Source organism: Petaurus breviceps, unplaced genomic scaffold (genome assembly GCF_028583685.1).
Source record: "Petaurus breviceps papuanus isolate PSGF00001 unplaced genomic scaffold, PetGlider_PUasm1.0 174, whole genome shotgun sequence".
Classification (NCBI taxonomy): Eukaryota; Metazoa; Chordata; class Mammalia; order Diprotodontia; family Petauridae; genus Petaurus; species Petaurus breviceps.
Genome location: NW_027185761.1, coordinates 23,910,232 through 23,931,332, shown reverse-complemented (window position 1 = coordinate 23,931,332; position 21,101 = coordinate 23,910,232). Strand labels below are relative to the sequence as shown.

The following is a 21,101-nucleotide window of genomic DNA, read 5'->3' as shown; positions in this document are numbered from 1 at the left end:
GGGAGAAAAGAATAGAAAAGGAAGAAAAAAGGGAGAAAGGAAAGGAGGGAGGCCGAGAGGCAGAGAGGAAGGGAGCGCTCTGTACTGAGGAACACTGGGCTGGAGGGGAGGGGAGGAGAGAAAGCAGGAAAGGGGTGGGCCGGCTCGAGCCCAGCCCCGCCCCCGTTTGCCCACTCTGGGCTGTGAGCGGCGGCTCCAGCGCCCCTCCTCCGGAGAGCTGCGGGGCTTGGGAGGGAGAGAGAGCGAGGGAGCGAACGAGTGAGGAGCGAGGAGCCGAGCGGGAGCGAATGATCAGAACGGTACTGCCTGGCTCCGGGCAGCGCGGCGCAGCTCAGCAGAGCAGAGCGGACAGAGCGGAGCCTTAACCGGCCCATGCGCCTCCTCCAGCTGTCCCAGGAGCGCAGTCCCGGCCCGGCCCGGCCCGGCCAGGTGCCATCCCGGCCCCGGCCCTGGTGCCGGCCGCAGGTAGGGAGGCTGGCTGGCTGGTTCGGGGTTCTATGCTCCAGGAGGGGGTGCGGGGGAACGAAGAGGTGACTGCCCGGGACCCAGCTCTGTCCCGCAGGGAAAGAGTCTAGGCAGCCTCCCTCTGGAGCTGAACCTTGCGCTTTTTTATCCCAAATAACTTGGGGGGGGTGGGGAGGAGTTCCTCCAAGGGAGGATGGAGAAAAGTGCAAGAATTAGGGGTAGGAAAGAGGGGAAAGCACAGCCTCGAGGGGCTTAGGAAGACTGCGTTGGGAGACTGGAACTGGGAAAGTATGCCCCGCTGCCCGTTTTCCCCCACCAACCTTCTAAACTGAACAGGGGTCCTCCCTAGAGAATTTGGGAAGAATGTAGCGCAACCCCCTCGGAAACTGGAAAAGAGAGACGGGAGCTCTTCAAGGTTTCTAATTCCATTTCCCACCCTACCGAGGGTTTGGGGGCTAATTGCCCCCCTTTCCCAACCCAAGTCCCAACTCTCTGATGGAGCTGGGCTCTCTACGATCTCCTCCAATACCTTCCCTCCCAAGCCTGCCCTCCCCCCATCCCCGTGATGCGTCCGCTTTCCTTTCAGCGCCCCCCACACACCCATTCCAGTTATTCTTCCAGAGACTAGTAGCCTCGAGGTTTTCTGGAATGTAAGACCTGAGGCACCTCTGAACCCCTGATCGGGATAGCTTAGCAAAAGAAACCCAGCTTTTTCTGTGGGCTCCTTGCAAAAGAGCTTCGAAGGTCTTTCCTATGGGTTAGCTTTGTGATATAAATGCTCTGGAGTACAGCTGTTGCATTACCTGTGGGCTACTGTTGGGTCATCTCCGTGTGTGACAGCTGCGTCCGACTTGTGTTACAGGAGTAATTCTGAGGTGTTTCAAATGAATTCCAGGTTTGGGTCAGGGGAGGAGATGTATAAAGTCCAAAAGCATATTTCCTCTGGAACCTTTCTCTCGCATGACCGCTGCCTCCGCCGCCGCCACCTCCCGCCCCCCTCTCGGTTTTTACACCCCTGTCAAGCCCAAAGAGGAATTCCAAGGCCTGGGGTTCTGTCCCGCGACATTTTCATTAGAAATGAAAACTGACTTTTTCCCTTCCCTACAAAGTCCTGCCCCACAAGGAGACCAACCTTTTGACAGTCTTTTCCTCTGGTTAAGCTCCCAAACCAGAAAGCTCCGAGTCTTTTGTCTTGAAGAATTTCAGAGCAGCAAAGCTTCGTAAGTGAGCGTCTGAACTGACAGTTCTTGTTCTGAATCTCCCTCTTGGCCTGTAACTGCTTTCACAAAATGAAGGGGAGGTGGGGCGGGGGAGAGAGAAGAGGTCCAATGTACATACTAATTATGTATTGAGAACATTTTCTTTTGATGTGAACTTCTTCAAAAATAAATGTTCAAGCAATTTTTGATGGAGAACCCCCCCCCAAGGCCTCAGGGGAAAGGGGGGACCTTAGAACCACAAAAGAGGTCAGCCGTGAATTTTAGGTAAATGATCCCTTAGGGAGTCTACAAAGAACAAGAACCATTTTTTTTTTTTTTTATTCTGGGCAGTGTAAGAGGAAGTGGGGGGAACCTCTGCTGCCTCAGGCCACGGGAGTCAAGAAAATGGTCGATTTCCATCCCATTTTTCCCTAAGCAGATGTGATTCTGACCATCCTGCATTGTCCAGGTTTGGGGCACTGAGATAACCTTGACCTTAGAAGTTGAAGATTGGGACGGGTGTATTGACATTTCTAGTAACAATCCCGGCAAAATGGTTGAGGCGATAGTCATGCAGAAACACTGAGAGGAAAACAAAGGGAGCGTTTGAGCCAAGAGCTGAATTCATGGTGGGTGCGAGGACAAACAGCAGGTCCAGAGGCAGTGGTGCGGACAAAGAATAAGCCGAGCTTGTTTCCGAGAGAAACAGCAGCCCAGGCTGGGGCTTCGCAAGTGAATTGAAATAAGACCCTGCTACGCGACCCCAAGGAGTAGGGGAAAGAATTTAACTTCTCCCCACCCCAGAGGAGTAGATCCTACAATTTTTGAGAGCTTTGCCTGCTCCCTGCTGGACAGATGGTTAGCAAGATGCAAGGACTCCCCCAAATCTGGACGAAAAAAATGCTCTTTCCCAAGCATCAGGGAGTGCTTGCTAGCTTCTGATCCCGGCGATGAAAAAAAAAAAAAACCTAGGCTACAAAGGGAAGCAGGAGAATCCAACAATAAATGTATCAAGGAAATGTGCACAGCTGTTCCCCTGGGGGTTCTCCAACCCTACCTCCAGGGAAACATACCCTGCAATGCTTGGTATACTGTGGGTGCTCGGTCAGTGTCTGACAATAAGATGTATAAGACTGGGGTTCTCTCCTTGGTGTAACAAAACTCAATTCCCCAAATATCTCCTCAAAATGAGTCCAAATTCAGATTGCTATTGACAGTTACCTCTGAAGGCATCCTATTTTAGCAGTTCTATGGCGTAAGATTAAGAGAATGTGCCTTCAAAGGGTTTTGTTTGGAGTGGAGAGAGCACCGGAGCAGGACCTGGGGAATCTGGTCCGAGCTGTGTGACCTTGAACAAGGCAGCATCCAACTCTGAGCCATCCCTGCCTAATAAGGGACTCGGACCAGATGATCCCCAAGGTCCCTTCTAACCCTGAAGTCCTTTCTTGTGCATAAAAACAACACTATTGGTTGCTGTTTATGAAGGTCTCATAAGAGTCTCAAGTTCAACATAAAATCTCGTCTAGAACAAAGGTCATCTTATGTATCCATCATGGCTTAAAGGAGGGTTCTTCATCCTTTAGCTGTATAATAGACATCCTGAGGCAGTCAGAATTAGGAAATGTCTTTTTCAGCTTCCTTCTTGCTTGTAAATGGATTATGAGCTGAATGTCAAATCCTTTGGAACTCCAGCTGCCTTTCTGGTTCTATTCAGCACAACCAACAAACCCATATCCATTATTACTTCCATAGTTAAGGTAGCTCAAAATAGCCCAGCCGAAGATAAAATGGGATCACCATTCAGGAGCAGCCAAAGATGAAATCAACAAGTCAACAACCATGAGCATTTATTAAACACTTACTATATGCAAGGAGCTATGCTAAGCACTGGAGATATGGAGAAAATCAAAACAAACAAACAAAAAAAAAAAACCAGTTGCACTCAAGGAGCTTGGTCTAATGGGTGGGATTTCTATTCAAGAATAGTCAAAGACAAAGTGGGATCACCTGCCTTTTCATTCATCCTTGAATGATCATATTGCTGACCATATCTGCTGACCCCAGAGAGGACAGGTGGCTGAAACTCAAAACTGGCCTTGACTCAATAACTGTCCACTGTTCTGTGGTCCTTCAACATGGTAAATGAACTCTGAGGCCTCATCAAAGGGGAGGCAATGACATTACCTCTGTGGACATCTACTCCTCAGCTGCAACCTTGGTGCTTGATTGAATTAGTGTCATTTTCCTCCCCTATATAACCCAACCTAAGAGAAACGTTCTATCAACAGACCTCTCTCTATGTCTAGTTGTATGGTGCCCAAACTACCCTTCCAGTTCAACTATATAAGATGTCCCAAATCTTTCTCTGACCATGATACAGTATAGAGAGACACATTTCCTTTAGTGATGAAAGAGCCCAGCATTGACTCTGAGTGAAATGAACAGCAGTTCCCCTTTTTGCTAGCTTGAATGGCTTGTTAATCACAACCCATGGCAGTACTTCTTCAACTGCCTTTGTGGTTTTGGCTCCTACTCTCTAGTCCTTCAGGCTTTTGCCTGCATTTCTTTTTCTCCAGAGGTAATTGGAATGAATTGGTGCATTATAGGGGGGAAAAGCTGTAAGCGCTAAGTGCAAAATTTGAGCCAAAAAAGAGGGCTTCCTAGAACCTTTGGCCAAAGCAGCTTTCAGACAGACCCCACACCATTTTCAACCTCTTTCTTGCTGCCTCCCAGGGAAACCAATAGAGGAGCAGAGTGGCTATTGGGGTCACTACCATGTGGTCCAGAAGATGGCTGCATTGACATGAGCCAGGGCTGAAAGAGCATGGTCTGGGGCTGGCAACAGCAGCTGTCCAGCTATCTGAAGGATGAGCCATTTTGTGGATGAATTAATTGAGAAGAGGAGAGATTGGGGATGACAGGTGTGTTTCAAAGAAGAGCTATTATGATAAATAGAGTGTAGCTTGGCATTATATAACTGACTGTCAAGTCACAGGGCAAGTTTGTATAATATAGGACAGCCCCCATTCTCACAATATACAATAAAAACCCGTATAATCAAGAACAGCTATATGATGTGGTGGGGAAAGAGTGGATTTGAAATCAGAAGACCAGATGTGCAATTTACCCTTGAAACATAAATCACATGACTCTACCTTGGCCTTAGTTTCTTCACCTCTCAAAATAGGGAATTAGACTAGATAATCTCTAAATGTCCTTCTAACTTTAATTCCCACAATCCTGTGATTCTCGGTGCTACCATCCATGTTGATGACAAACAACACAATATTGTTTAATATTGTAAGAGTAGTTTTAAAAAAGAACCACACAGTGGACCCTTCAACTCATAGACTTCTAGAATTTGATGTGGACAGGACCTAAGAGGTCATTTGGTTCCCCTTCCCCTATCTCCATTCCCCTGTCTAATGCATAGCCCCTTTTTATAGATTCTCAGCTCCACTTCCAAATTTTGTATACAGCCTTGCCTCCAGCCACATACCGTAATCGAACCCAATGAGCAGTTATTAAGCACCTACTATGTACAAGGCAGTGTGCTAGACTCTAGGACTACAAAACAAAAGGGAAAATAATTTCTGTCCTCAAGTAACTTAATCATACCGATCATGTTTCTCATTGCATAGCAGGGAAACAGTACAGGGTGGTGAAAAGAGTGTCAGGAGACATATGTTAGAATTCTGACCAGCAGTTATCAGCTTTGTGGTACCAGAGCAATTCACTTGACTTTTCAGAGGCTCCATTTTCTCATTGGCACAGAGTTATCGTGATGAAATTGATTTATAAGTTTCAAAACATAAATGTGAGCTCTTGCTATGTTTATCTATTCCAAAGAATATGTCATCAGCTATTGCAGAGTTGTACCCTTCTATGATTTTCTAAATAGTATTGTTGTCTTTGAGAACCAATTTCCTATGGATGGTATAGAAGGTAGCGGATGGAGCAGTCAGTTCAGTTTTACTTGATCGGATATGACAACGAAATGGCATCCAATTCGATCTGAGCTGCCCACAGTGAACATTTGTCTATTTTTATATTTCTTGCAAATTGAAAATTACAAGGTGGTCAGAACTTGCCATGTGATTGGCTATGGCATTCTCAAAGGGGGGTGGAATTGCATCTGAGTGGAACAGGCTGCCTTGGGGTTCCAGAGAGTCATCCATGCCAGGAAGGGACAAATCTATGTTTGCTGTTATGACCTTGGGACAGGCTATGTCCTTCTGTGGATATAGTTGTTGATGTGTTTTATTAATAATAGTTGGAACAATAGCTCACATAAGATCATAGAGATAGAAGGTATCTCAGAGACCATCTAATTGAACCCCTTTGTTTTGCCTATGAAAAACAAATGCCTAGTGAAGGAAAATAACTTGCCTAAAGTCACACTCACACAGGTAGTAAGCATCAGGTCCTCTGACTAGAGGGGAGAAGAGAAGGGGGAAATAAGTGTTTATATAGTACCCACTGTGCTAGGTAGATTTTGTTATTTCGCTGTTGTTATTTTTAGAAATGCTGCATTCGGCCCTCACAACAACCCTAGGAAACAGGTGCTGTTATTATTATTACCATTTTACAATTGAGGAAACTGAGGCAGGCAGAGGTTTCGTGACTTGTTCAGGGTCACACAGATAATCCAGTAAGTATCTGAGGCTGGATTTGAGCTCAGATCTTCCTGACTGCACTCTACCAAGTGGCCCACTACACCACCTAGCGGCCCAATTTTCCACTGAACTACTGAGCTTTTAGATTTACAAAGAATTTTACATATAGGATCATAGATCTGAAGTTAGGGGGGCCTCAAGGATCATTTGATCCAATTCCATCCTTTTACAGATAAGAAAACTGAATCTCAATAAGGTTAAGTGATTTGCCCACGGTCACATAGCTAGTCTGAGGAGGGATTTGAATCTAGGTCTCCCCTGACTCCAATATACTACTATCTACTATATAACCCTCCACTTTCAACCTGAAAGAACAGTTCCTCTTGGTGTCAGTCATAAGAGGAGGGAGCACAGTATATTTGCATGGGTGGATAGAGACACTAGATTTGAAGCCAGTAGATCTGCCCTGAATCCCGGCTGTTGTTCATCAGTTTTGTGACCTTGGGAAAATTACATGACCTCCCATAGCCTCACTCCTCTCATCTGCAAAATAAGGGAGATAGAAAAATATAATTGTTAAGATGTCTTCCAGCTCTAAATACTCTAGTCCTATTATAATTTCCCAAACAGTGGGGCTCTGTGCATGGACCACTGGGCTAGTGATGGAGAAAACAAAATGCTTTGTCACTGAGCAGTGTGGCCCTGGACAAGTCACTTGCTCTCTCTAGATTTCAATTTCTTCATTGATAAAATGAGGGCTATGGACTATTCTGGAATTCATGGCATGGGGTCCATGAACTATTTTTCTGGAAAATGTTTTGATAACTATTTCCGTAAAATTGGTTTTCTTTGTAACTCTATGTAGTTTTTTTATTTATTTAAAAGGAATTGAGAAGGCTTAGATTTACATTTTTAAAAAAAGATTGAGAATCCCTGGATTGGCTCATCAAGGTGGTCCCTTTTAGTCCTAATATTCTGTGAGTTGATGCCATCTCATTCTGCAAGACAGGTGCCCAAAGCCTTCATTCTTTGTCCAGAAGGGACAGTTAATGAGAATCTCTTTGGGGTTGGAGAGGACTTGACGCCTTCACAGACATTCAGCTCTCCTGTCTGTAGCCTCACTCCCTTATAAAGTTACTTTTAAGTCAAATAGTGCTGGAATAATGAACAGAGCGAACATATGGAAACTGGATTTCCTCCCTCAGCTAGTAAGTGCAAGAGCATGGAGACAGCTCCAGAGTCAGTCTCTACATCCATCTTGTAGTTTTGCCCTGTTGTCCATCCACGGACCGCAGCCTTGACCCTCCCCAGCCATCTCAGGTGCTGTGGATCGCTAGAAGGGGAAACAGAAGAGAAGGCATGAATGACTTCTCCCCACTCCCCAGGGACAAAAGTCAAGGAAAGCATCCTTGGATGGTTGCAGTCATTAAGGACACATCCTCCCCTGGCAGAAAAGGTGGCATTCAGCTTTGAGCCCTGGCAACCCATTTCTGGGCTTTCACATTCAAATCTGGAGCCAACAAGAAGGAACTTAATTGTCCACCACTATTGAATAGCCTTCCCACGAAGATGAATGAACAACTCCATGAGGGTTGAAGAATCAGCTTGATGCTGTAGAAAGAACACTGAATTTAAAGGCAGAGACCCTGAGTTCGAATTCTGGATGGGCCCAGACAGCCCATATGACCTTGGGCAAGACTCTGGAGTCTTATCACTTATAAATTGAGGAAATTGGACTAAATAATGTCCAAGTCCCTTCCAATTTTATATTTATAGTCTTACCCAATTATTTAGTGTGCTGCTGTTATAATAATATTATAGCTATACCTTGCTTTAAGAGTTTTACATTTGTTACTTCATTTGATCATCACAAGAACCCTGGGAGGTAGGTGCTATTATGGTACCCATTTTATAGTTGAGGAAACTCAGGCAGGCACACAACTAAACCAATAAGTGTCTGAGGGAGGATATGAACTAAGATTTTCCTGGGCAGCTAAATGGTGCAGTGGATACAGTTTCAGGCCCGGAGTCAGGAAGACCTGAGCTCAAATCCAGCCTCAAACACTTTCTAAATTGTGACCCTGGGCAAGTCACTTAACCCTGTTTACTTCAATTTCTTTATTTGTAAAAATGAGCTGGAGAAGGAAATGGCAAGCCATTCCAGTATCTTGGTCAGTAAAAGTCCAAATAGGGTCACAAGCCGTCGGACACAATTGAAATTTCCTGACTCCAATTCCAATACTATGCACTGACAGTCATGCAAAACGTAGTTTTTGCTGATCCAAGCCTATGGCAATCTCAATATTCCTTTATGAAATATGCCCTTTGGAGACCTTTGGTTAAGCAAAGTTTATTTTTGTGACCTCTGCTTGTTGGAAATAACATCCCCAGGCCAAATCAAATCACTAAGTAGTTCCAGGGAAGCTGTCCACTCTAGGCCTTTGTTGAAGTGGGGATCCAGAGTCGGTGTCAGGGTAGTCAGGCAGCACATATTTCTACTTGCATGTTAGACAGGTTTTGATGTTTGAGAGATTTGGGGTCGGGAATCTCATGCTCTCCTTACCAACACTCTTTCAAGAAGGACCAGTCCAGGGACTTTGGATCATAGAAACAGGTAGGTGGCATAGAGCACTAGACTTGGAGTCAGAAAGCTCTGAATTCAAATTTGACCTCAGACACTAGCTATGTGACTCTTGGTAACTCACATCCCTCTTCAACCCCAGTTTTCTTATCTGCAAAATGGGTATTATAACAATAACCCTTACCTCATGGGACCAAATGATATATTATATAAAATACTTTGCAAACCTAAAGTGCTATTTAAATGTTAACTGTTATTACAGGATTATAGCTCCATCTTAAGAAGGACCTTAGACATCTTGTAGGCTAATCCCCTCATTTTTCAAATAATTTTTTTAAATCCTGCAAGTTAGTACTGAAAAATTACTTGCCCATAGAAGGTCTTCTGACAATAAATACGGTTTTCTCCCCACTGTAGAGACTTTTTTACTCAGGTCATTGTCAGGAGGGCACGGCAGTGTACACCAAGGCAAATCTGACTATGTGTGATGCCCTCCCGATCCTCATGTGCTTGTCCAGGTAGAATCAAGTTAGCATAAATACTGAAGGCATTGAAATTGGAAACGTCACATTTAGCTCGAGGTGGGGTGCAGGTGAAGGGTCTTTACTTGAGTTATGTAGAGAGATGGAATGTATACAAATCTTAGGATTTTTAGGAACTAGAAGAGAAGGGATTTAGAGATCATTTAATCCAACCTAATCTTACAGATGAGACCACTGAAGCCAGGAGAGATTAAGTGACTTGTCCAAGGTCACACTGGTAGGAAGACGCAGAATGAGGATCTGAACCCATGACTTCTGATGACAAACCCAGCTTTCTTGCCACTGCTGCTTCCAACTCCAGATCCAGTGAACTTTCCACTCCACCAAATTACTTCCTCTCAGAACCGACAGCTGACACCTGGAAGTGCTGTTCTTTCAGACTGTGAATGTCAGTGGCTGTACCCACAGACAGATGCACAGGGCCTGGTATTGGCTTGACCATGCTTCTCCAGGTTAAACCATCACTTTATTCTCTCCCTTTGGGGAGTGGAACTTTCTATTGGGTCACATATAGGAGAGCAATTCCTCCCCCCCCAACCCCTGCACTGCCCAGACCTGAAGCCCCAAGCCCCCACCTTAAGTCCTGAAACTGGCAACGTCATGGAATGGGAAAATGCCTAACCACTTCCAGCATCTGAGTGCCTGCCTTCAGTTCCCAATGCTCTTCCTTACTGCTTAGACTGCTTTGGGCAAGTCACTAAACCTGAAATTCATCTGTTAAGTAACAGAGTTGGCCAAGATCTCTAAGGCCCTTCTCTTGTTATTGTCGATCTCACTGCCTACCATTTATTATCCCTTTTAGATCCACCTTCATCTTAAATCAGGGGCTTTTATCTCTAAACCTCCTTTGGTAATGTGACCCAGTGGACCTCATGGGGGGAGGGGGGAGTTCAAGCCCCTCAGAACTGGTCACAAGGTTGAACAAGACCTTTGAGTCATAGCAAGAGCAAGAGGGCACTATTGGCTTCTGTTATTCTTGCTGAGTTTCTCTTAAAAGGACCAGAATAAAGATTGATTAGTAGCAGCTACCATCAGCCTCATCAAATTCTTCCAGAAACGGTCAGTATACCTATAACACAGAAGCCTACAGAGCTTGGGGCTGAGTACTAGAGACAACCTTCCTTAACTTGATATTTCTTTCCAATGATCCACGCTAATAGTTTGCATGAAGAACTTTTAGTGTTTTAGTGATTTAAGGAAAGAGAGAAAAGGAAGGCAGTGGGGGGCAGGGGAAGAGTGGAGAGGACTTGGAGATAGGGTTCTAACTTTATAAAGATCTGTAAAGGTACCATGAAAAGATATATTTGACAAGATACATTTATTATTTGTATTTTAACATCATGTTTCTTAAAACATCTAATCCAATATCCTTAGTTTACAGATAAGGAAACTGAGGCCCATAGAGGGTATGTGACTTGTCCAACACTCCAAGTAAGTGTCCATTAAACATATACATGAAATATGTCTAGACAGATATATTTAGTTTTTAAGTAGCTTAGTACAGTGAAAAGAATTTTGGGCTAGGAGGTAGTTGGAAAGTCTAGTTTATAGCCCCAACTCAAAATTTACTATATAACCTTGGGTAAATTGATCTCCCTCTATGGGTCTCAGTTTCCCTATTTGTTAAAAGAACTGACTGCTCCCTCTACAATCCTTTTCAGTCCCCATATTCTGTGATTCTCCAAAAGAGCGGAAGGAAATCAGCATGCATGGCTTCCTCCTCCATTTTCCCCTTTCTAATAGCTTCCCCCAAATTAATGACTTGAGTGGAAGATAATGGCCCTTTCTCTGAATGACATTGAATGCCATTAATGATATGGTACAGATGTAGCAGTGTTAATTATACCGTGGATATTAAGTGAAAATCTCAACCCCAGAGGAATTAAAAGGCACCACTGGAATTGTGAGTGGGGAACTTAAAAGGCAATGCCATTGTCATAAGTAAATGAGGAATGCTCTGGCTCAGACAGTGCAACCCTCATACAAAAGTATCCGCTATCACTCAGGTCTATTGTCTACCTAGGGAGGTGATATCAGGTGGTAACTCTATTGGGGAGAGAAAAGCGCATGCTTCAGAACCACTTGATGGAAGAAGGAGGTTTGATGAAATCCTTAGGGATTGAACCTGTCCAACGAAGACCGTGTCTACACAGGCAGATATGAGGAAGAAAGGATGGGCACCCTAAAAACAGGACAATGATTTCTAGGTTATATGAATGTGCTGTCAGATCAACTAACCAATCAAGCAACAACTGTGCCAGGCACTGAGCATACAAAGACAAAAATCCCTGCTCTCAAAGGGATCATAATTTATAAAGAGACAACATGGATGTATGTGTATATGCTTTCCTTGGTTTCTGGTGGAAAGACAAAATTGAAAGAACATTTACAACCAGTGGAAGAGGGAGGTAGTCAACATATACATATGTATGTGTGCATGTGTGCACTTGCACACACACACACACACACACACTACTAGCTCTAGCCAGGTCCCTTTTACTCTCTGGGTCTCAGTATCTTTCTCTGTAAAATGAGGTTATTGGGCCAGATGCATTATCTTTAAGACTCCTTCCAGTCCTGATATTCTTTTATTCTAACTTCCCTAACCCTCTAAATCTGTGTCCTCATCCATGTAGTGAGAATTATAATGCCCTGTCTAGCTGTCATTGGGGTCTTAGACCCCTAGATCCGGAGCTGGAAGGGACCTCAGAGTCGAATTCCCTCATTTCACAGACAAGTAACTGGGTGTGGGGGGGGGGAGTTTGAAATGGAGGACTTGATTCTGGAGGCAATCCAATATCTTAAATCAAATATCCCAGCTCAACGAAGACCGTTGGTTGGCTGAGATTGCCCATACGTCTCTACTCATCAGATTTCATTTCTCAGTTGTTCTCTCTGTCCCCTCCCATTCACCTACACCTGCTTGCTTCCCACCTATCCCACTCCTAGCAGGTTTCTCTACCCTTGTCCTTACTCCAGGACCATTAGCACCTGGCAGACTGAAGGGAAGAAGCCCAATGTGCCTGGAATAATAGAGCTGGGGGAAGGATTCTGGTTGCCGTGACAACGGAACATGTGCCCTCCGAAGATAATGGGGGAGCCGGAGCCCGGAGCTTGATGCTCTGTGTGTGGAATGTTGATTCAGGCAGCTCTGGTGAATTTGTTTGTGGGGGCTCATCTCTTCTCCCCGTGCTCTCCCCCTCTCCACAGGGAAAGTGTTCATACTGACAAGAAAATGTCCAAGTCCTCCTTGGTTTCTGGTGGAAAGAAAAAGCATTTGCAACCAAGGGGAGAGGGAGGTTGTCAAGCATTCCTTTCCCTGACCTACAGATTGGACATTGGAAACCGAGGTGTATATGTGCTTATGGGCATAAGGAAGTGTTCTGTTTGATTTTTTTTCAATCAACAAGCATTTATTCTTCTCTTATTCCCCCATTAAAAGAAAAATTCTTAAAAACAAAACCCTTGTTTAAAAAAAATGTGTAGTACAAAATTTGTTTTGTAGCAAAGCAAATTCTCTCATTGGCCCTGTCCAAAATGAATGTCTCATTCTGCATCTTGGATCCACCACCTCTCTGAAGGGGGTGAGTAGTATACTTCATCATAGGCTCCCTGGAATTATACCAATCAACCAGTCACTTCGTCAATCAGATTTCTTTAAGTCTTTTAAATTCTTTATCTTCACAATGCTGTTGTTTTTCTATGAAATATTTTTCTTCGATTCACTTAGCATCAGTTCATACAAGTCTTCTCAGGTTTATCTAAAACCATCCCTTTCCTTATACTTATAGCACAATAGTATTCCATTACACTTGTATACAATAGTTTGTACAGCCATACCCCAATTGGTGGGCACTCCCTTAGTTTTCCATTTCTTTGCCACCACAAAAAAAGTGAAGTAATTCTATTTGCAGCCCTCTGAGGCAGTTGGATGCAGTAGCCTCTAAGGTTCCTTCCAAATCTAAATCTATGATCTATTTCCATACTCAAAGAACCCACTTAAGACTAGGGTCCCAGATGGCAGCGGGATAGAATCCAGAATGATGCAGAAAGTAGAGTCTGGGAAGAGAACAAGGCCCAAAATGCCCTCCCTGCACATGGTAGATAACACGATTAACACCTATTTTTCAAACTACTTTGTATGAGGTACAAAGGTAATCCTGGGTTGTTGCAAAAAGCTGCATCAGCAATGCACCAGACAACTGCAAATACTAAACTGGCATGACTGAGAGCGTGTGGTCTCTAACAGGTGGTGGGTCATCCAGGGACTAGAGGACCAACATTGGGAAAGACAAATCCATCCCAGGAAGGGTGGGCATCATAGAAGGAGGGTTTGGGCCACACAGTCTCAAAGTCCATCTCCTAAAATGACAGCAGATTCTTAACCTAAGTCCATGGACTTACTTTTTAAAATATTTAAAAATACTATTCCAATGTAATTGGTTCCCTTTGCAGTCCTATGTATTTCATCTTATGCATGTTAAAACATTATTCTGAGAAGGTTACCAACCATAGGCTTCACCAGTAAAGGTCCATGTTAAAACATAGTTTAGAACCCCTGGTCTAAGGTGTGGAGAATTTGCAATTTATTTCAGTGGCAGGAGTGTTCATATTGGTGAAACCATGGATTTATGGGATTATAGACAGAGCTAGAAAGAACCTCAGAGTGTTCTCTCTTTTTCTCTTCTCCTCTCTCTCTCTCTCTCTCTCTCTCTCTCTCTCTCTCTCTCTCTCTCTGCCTTTTTCTCTCTTTCTCTGCCTCTGTCTCTCTCTACTCCCATTTCTCTTCTGAAGTATAATCATTTCATAAAGTCATACATTGTTAGATCTGGGAGAGATCTTCAAGATGATCCACTCTCACCCTTTCATTTTGGTACAGATAACTAAACCGGACCTCAGAGAAAAGAGCCAAGACAAAAGGAATAAAAAAGAAGTAAAAGTTAATAGGAATTGGGAATAGACTTACTGAATGAGAACTGGAAGGAACCTCTGAGATCATCCAGCTCAACCACTCCCTAAAAAGAAATTCCCTCTACAACGTCCCTAATAAATTAGTCATCAAGACTCCCCTCCCAGACCTTTAAGTGATGGAGAATGCATTCATGAAGGGAGATAGTATAGCATATTGAGTAGAGTTGTGGACCTAGAGTAAAAAGACAACTTCAAATCCCATCTCCATCACCTACGAGCTATGTGACCCAGGGCAAGTCATTTAAGTTCTCTGTGCTTTAGTTTCCTCACCTGTGGAATCAGGGACTTGACCTCTAACATCCTTTCCAATAACCCCGTAATCTTATGAACTCCCACAGTGACCCATTCCACTCAAAGATCTCTAGCTAGTCCTCAGCTCTCTGAGCCTAAGTCATCCTTCTTTTTCTTTGTTAGCCTAGCTCTCCATTCTAGGGATGGTCCCCATGGGCTTACTGCATAGACCCTCAACATTCAATGACTTTGAGGAAGGTGGAAAGACTGTGATTGAAATCAAGCAGCATGTCAAATCCAAGCAGGAACTTAAAGTCATCTAGTCAGAAACTGAGTCCCAGATGGGGGAAATAGCTTGTCCAAGTTTTCGATGATGCCAGGGCAGAGAAGAGATTAGGTAAATTTCGTAACTATGGATAAGGAAAGAAGAGTTTTTGACCACACAAGGGATGAATACATAACAAAGCAGTATGAGGGAATGCCCCTAGCAGAGCAGCCAGGTGGCACCATAGTGCACAGATTTGGAGACAAGAAAACTGATCTTCCTGGGTTCAAATCTGACCTCAGAGCTGTGTGATCCTGAGCAAGTCTCTTCACCCAGTTTGCCTCAGCTTCCTCATCTGTAAAATGAACTGGAGAAGGAAATGGCAAAACCACTCTGGTATCTTTATCAAGAAAACTCCAAATGAGGTCACAAAGAGTCAGACACAACTGAAATTACTAAACAGCAATAACAAAATGAGAGAGTTAGACTAAATCGGTCAAACTCACATAGAAAGAGGTCCCCTAAACTATGTTTACATTACAGAATTCCTCTGTACTGCATATTGCCTTAGAAAACCACGTGTTAATATTATCTGTGTTCTGTTGTATTTTATTTAGTTTTTTAATCATTCCCCAATTATATTTTAACCTGGTTAAGTAACCACTTCCTTTTGACACCTCTGTACTAGGTCACCTCTAAGGCTCCTTCTAATCTATGATCCTATGATTCCATTAGTCATCTCTTACTGTGTGGTGGTATCTTTTTTTTTTATCATTTCCCTGCAGATATTCTTTACAGCATTTCTCTGCATAAATCATTGCTTATGATAGATAGAAGTCAGCACTGTAGAAAATTCAATATGTGAAACTCTGAGCTGAAAATGTTATGGAGCCCCTTATTCATATTAAAAGGAGTTCTTCATATTAGAAAAATATTTTTAGGGGTGGCTAGGTGGCGCAGTGAATAGAGCACTGGCCCTGGAGTCAGGGGAACCTGGGTTCGGATCCGGCCTCCGACACAACACAAAAACTAACCGTGTGACCTTGGGCAAGTCAACCCCAATTGCCCTCCAAAAAAAAAAGAAAAATATTTATAACAGGGCTCCTTTAAATAACCAGTGACCATACTGTATTTCAAATAACAATCGATTCACCAAAAAAAAAGTTACTTTACAAAGAGTTTTTCAGGAAGATGTGTTATCGTGGGAGACACACCTGAGCATCTTAGAGGGCTGCAGGCTGGGGTGGGGGGAGGGAAATTATTTTTTGTTTTGTAAAATACTCTAAGGATCTGACAAAATAGCCTGGAAGTTTGAAGAAGTGAGTTCTAGTCTTGGTTCTATGATTATCTTGTATTACTTTGGATAAGTCTGAGTTTCTCTGGATCTCAGTGTTTCCATCTACAAAATGGGGATAATGCCTGACCTATCTCTCAGGAGGTGAGGATCAAGAGAAAGAATATATATATAAGTCAAATTGTGTCTCACAATTTAGGTCAGTCATTTTCCTATTGTTTATTTAGGGGAGAAAAGCCCCATATAGTCAGAGAGAGGGGGGGGGGAGGAGAGAGAGAGGGAAAAGAGAGAAGGGGAGAGAGAATTCTGAATTTTTTAAAGAATTGTGCCTTATTTTTCCTCTTTACCTTTTAAACACATTCTTAACATAACGAAATTGTTGTTGTTGTTCTAATGCAGTTACACAATGGTTTCCTCACCTAAGAATGTGAATGGAAAGGACAGTGAATGGACTCCCAAACTTTGTATGCCTTGATCAGAATGATCTCTTCCCTTCTGGCTTATTGTGGTGAAAAGCAGAAATAGCATTGGGTTTGCATCTGTTGCTGAGTGGTATTAACTAGGTCCATTTACCTCTCTGGGCTTCAGTTAAAACTCACCTTTAAAACAATATTGAAGTAGATGTTCTTTAAGGTCCCTTGTCTATCAAACCTACCTACCATGGAGGCTACATACAATTTGAAGGTACCTTGGAGTCCATGTAGCCCAACAGCTCCATTTTACAGATGAGAAAACTGAGGCCCAGGGGGAAAGGGGGAAGATGATTTATCTAGAACCATACAGTCTATAAACACTAGGGCTTAGATTTGAAATCAGGTCCTCTGATTCTAAATCTTTCTCAATTCTGAATTCCTTTCACCCTCCTCTCCTGTAGGGTGCCTGGTTCCCCACGTCGGCTCCCTCAGAAGGTACAGATACCCACGGTGTCCGTGTCTGCATTTCACAGTTATTCTCAGTTGGCACCGGCAGTTGTGGTAGCATATGCTCATCTGCGAGCTGAGGGTGGTGTTTTTCAGGAATTTCCTTTCACAAGGCACTCCAGAGCCCTCACCGCTAGGGAAACAAGTCATGTTTACTGTGAGCAAGAGCAGAGCGTGGGTGAGACTCTTCCTACAACTTAGATCCTGTCCAAAAAAGGTGAGATCATGGAGAGAGGAAAGTGTCAACAGTAGTAGTTTGGGGGGGGAGGGGCAAAGAGTGCCAGCCTCACTCAGGGGATCTGGTTCGAATCATGCCCTGGAGACTTACTAGCTGTGTGATAATGGGCAAGTCACAGGGGCTCAATCTCTTCAGCTGTAGAATGAAGATATTAACATTTAGAATCCCCAAGCTACAAGGTTGTCGTGGTGAGTGGGCATCAGTGAATCTGCTGTCATCATTCTCAGTACTTCAAGGATGTTTACTCATTCCTCATATACAACATTCCATCTCCCGTGTCTTTGCACACATATACACACTGTCTCCCCTGATAGAATATAAGCTACTTGAGGACAGGGACTAGTTTTTGTTTTGCCTGTGTATCACCAGCATTTAGAATGGTGCCTGGAACACAGTAGGTGCCTAATTAGTGCTTGTTGATTGGTCATTAAGTCAACTGAGACATGACATAATAAACTTGGAAATGAGAAGACCTGGACTCAAACACCTGTCAGTATGGGAAATTTCACTTACCCTCTCAAAGCCCCATTTTCTTCATCTATCAAATGGGGACAGTAGCTAACAGAATTCCTTCATGGGGTTATTATGGCGAGGCCCAAAGGTGACAATGTAGAAGGCATACCCAAAGTCTGAGTGCAGTTTTAAGCTTTAGTGGTTTAAAATTTAAGATCTGGTTTAAGCTTTATATACAGGCTGTATATAAGGTAACATGCAAAACTTAAAGGGCTATATAAATATCAGTTGTTAATATACAATGTTACTGTTTTTATTATTATTCCTTTCTTCTCAGGACCAAGTGGCAACATGAGCAAGGGAGGTTGGACATCAATCTTGGAGGCCAATAATGTGCTCAGCACCATACTAGGTGATCTAAGAGATACATGAGGAGTGTCAGACACAGGCTGTGCCCTTGGGAAGCTTACAGTCAGCTCAAGGGACCAAACTTCCTTGGGAGCTGATAAAATGTAACAGGCCTCGTACCCTGCATGCAAGAGTAGGAAAAATGAGCTAGAAGAGGAAGAGATGAGGATCAGAATGTGGCACCTAGAAGGGAATCTCAGGAGAGGGGGCTTAGAACAGGGAATGTCAGAGCTGGGAGGGGCCTAGAACAAAGAATGTCAAAGCTGGGGGGACCTTAGAACCTAGAATATTAGAGCTAGAGAGACCTTAGAACATGGGATGTCAGAGCTGGAGGAACCTTAGAACACAGAATGTCAAAGCTGGGGGGACCTTAGAACCTAGAATGCCAGAGCTGGAGAGTCCTTAGAACAGGGAATGTCAGAGCTGGGAGGGACCTTAGAACCTAGAATATCAGAGCTGGAGAGACCTCAGAACAGGGAATGTGACAGTTGGAAGGAGCTCAGGATGCAGAATGACAGAACGGAAAGGGACCTTAGAAATCACAAGATCATGAATTTAGAGTTGGCCATTAGAAGTTATCTAGTTCAATCTCCTCATGTTACACAGTAGGAAATGGATCCATGGAGGGAATATGACCTGCCCAAGGTCACACAGACAGTTCAGTGGCAGAGTGGGGATCTGAACCCAGTTTTTCTGACTTTGAATCCAAGGAAACAAGCTGCCTGGGGTCATACCAGCTGGTGAATGGCAGAGCTAAGATAAGGACTCAGATTTCTCCACCTCTAGACAGAGTTCTCATTGCAGCAGCACTGGGAAATTCATCCACAAGGACTGGGGCCATAGGAAGTTGTAGGAGTGACTGGAACAAGGGGAGGCTGGTTGGAGAAGGGTGGCTTCCTGGAAGGGGTGGCTCAAGATAAATCCTTTAGGAATGAGAGTGACATGACTTAGGGCAGAGGAGATGCAATGCTAGGATTGTGGTCATTAAAAGTAAAAGGCATAGGGTCATGGATCTAGAACCAAAAAGGACATCAGAAGTCATATGGTCCAATTCTCTCATTTCATAAATGAAAAACTGAAACCTAGAGAGGTAGGCAGGTAAGATTTTAACCTGGGGCCTCTGACTTCAAATTCAAAATTCTTTCCACTATACTACACAGAAGAAATTGAGAGATCATCTAGGCTAATCCTTTTGTTTTACAAATTAAAAAAAAAAAACAAGAAAACCCAAGGGAGAGGAAGGCTGTTAATAGACTCAGCCAGATAACACCACGATTCAAACCCAAGTCCTCAGATTCCAAATCCAGCACCTTCCTACATCTCTATCACCACAGGCTTCATTTCCCATCTTTATCCCTGAGGAATGAAGTCAGTCTCAGTAAATGTTAAGTAATTTTTGAGCTCATGGATGCCTTGTGAATTCTGAGCTTTCCAGTTCTGGGAAGTAAGGTCTTTCCTTCAATGAGGAGGGCACAGGTGCCAGAGTGGGGTAGGCTTTAGATTGGCACAGGTTTCTTTTCATACTCATCAGGAAGCTTATCCAAAAACACGGTCATGCTGGGTCAGGCAGTGCAGCACCGACACCCTACTGGGGCATGCATTATCCAGCGTAATGGCTCCAATCTCGAGGCCAACACCTGCCGAGCACATTCCAATATAGCCTCCATCATAAAAATTAGTCATTCTACTCCCCCCATCACACCTTGGATGGTCTAGTTTCCTCGCTTTCCTTTCAGTCTATGGAACAAAAGTTCTTAACCTGAGCTCCATTAGTTTGTTTGTCTTTGTTTCTAGTATTTTAATAACTATTGCAATGAAATTAGTTTCCTTTATAATCATATGTATTTTAGGCATTTAAAAAAATCTTCTGAGAAGTTCATAGGTTTTGTCAGACTGTCCATGATCCCACAAAAACATTAGGACCCCCTGCCTTAGAAACAAGTCCTCCCCAAAGAGAACAGATTCTCAAAAATTCAGAGATGGAAGGGGACTTAGCAATGATCTGATTCACATCTCTCATTTTGTAGAGAAGGAAATTGAGGCCCAGGGAAAGGAAGCAACTTACCCAAGGTCACACAACCAAGACCAATGGCATTATTAGGAATAGGAGCCAGACCTCCTGAACTGGTCCTATTATCTTTTCACTATGACACAGAAACATCTAACTTGAAAACCAAGATGGGGGACTATGAAGAGACCCTGGTTTCAGGAGCTAATTGGTGGAAGTAACAAGGCTAGCATCCCATCAATGCAGCAGACCTCCCTACTAACTCCTTTAACAGGTCTTTCTACCTCTGTTCAAAACATGTCCTTTCTTCCTGATGAAAAGCCAGTCCCCCCCCCAAGAGATGGAAACTGAAAGGTGGTGATCTCAGGGCAGCAGCAGTGATGTGACATGACATGCATCTGAAGGAAGGAGGAAATGCAGTCAAGGGCAGGTCAATGCTTCCTCTAGGGAAAATGGAAGTCTTACACTAGAGATGGAGACTGGGCTTCTACCAGGCCCAAAAATTTCCTTCAAAGACTATTACAATATAGGGCCTAGAGGGTCGAGCCTTGGAGTGGGGAAATTGGATTCAAATCCCACCTCTGACATTTAATAATTGGATGACCATGGACCATCCGTCAACAAGGATTTATTAGGCACCAGTCCATGTGCTAAATACTGTACTAGGCACTAGAGAGATACAAAAGGGAAAGAGCCCCTGCTCACACAGGCACATATGTGAGTGCACACAAAATAAAGAAAAGGTCATTGGAGGTGGGGAGTGAGGCACTGGAAGGTGGAAAGCTCGGGGAAGGCTTCATGTCGATGAGGCTTGTGCAGGGGCTGGAAGAAAACCATGGATTCTAAGTGATGGAAGTAAAGTAGTGCGTTCTAGGCAGGGGCAGCCAACCTTAAAGTCCTGTGTTCATGT

The 21,101-nt window shown here is 43.8% G+C and overlaps 1 protein-coding gene across 1 annotated transcript in view; it reads left to right on the top strand.

The window, feature by feature from the left end:
- The first annotated feature begins 204 nt into the window (after positions 1 to 204).
- Positions 205 to 21,101, top strand: part of SLC6A1 (solute carrier family 6 member 1) — a 59,568-nt gene continuing 38,671 nt past the window's right edge. Inside the window, exon 1 of the mRNA XM_069083946.1 lies at positions 205 to 465. The gene's annotated coding sequence lies outside the window, so the exon portion shown is untranslated. The remainder of the gene's footprint in view (positions 466 to 21,101) is intronic.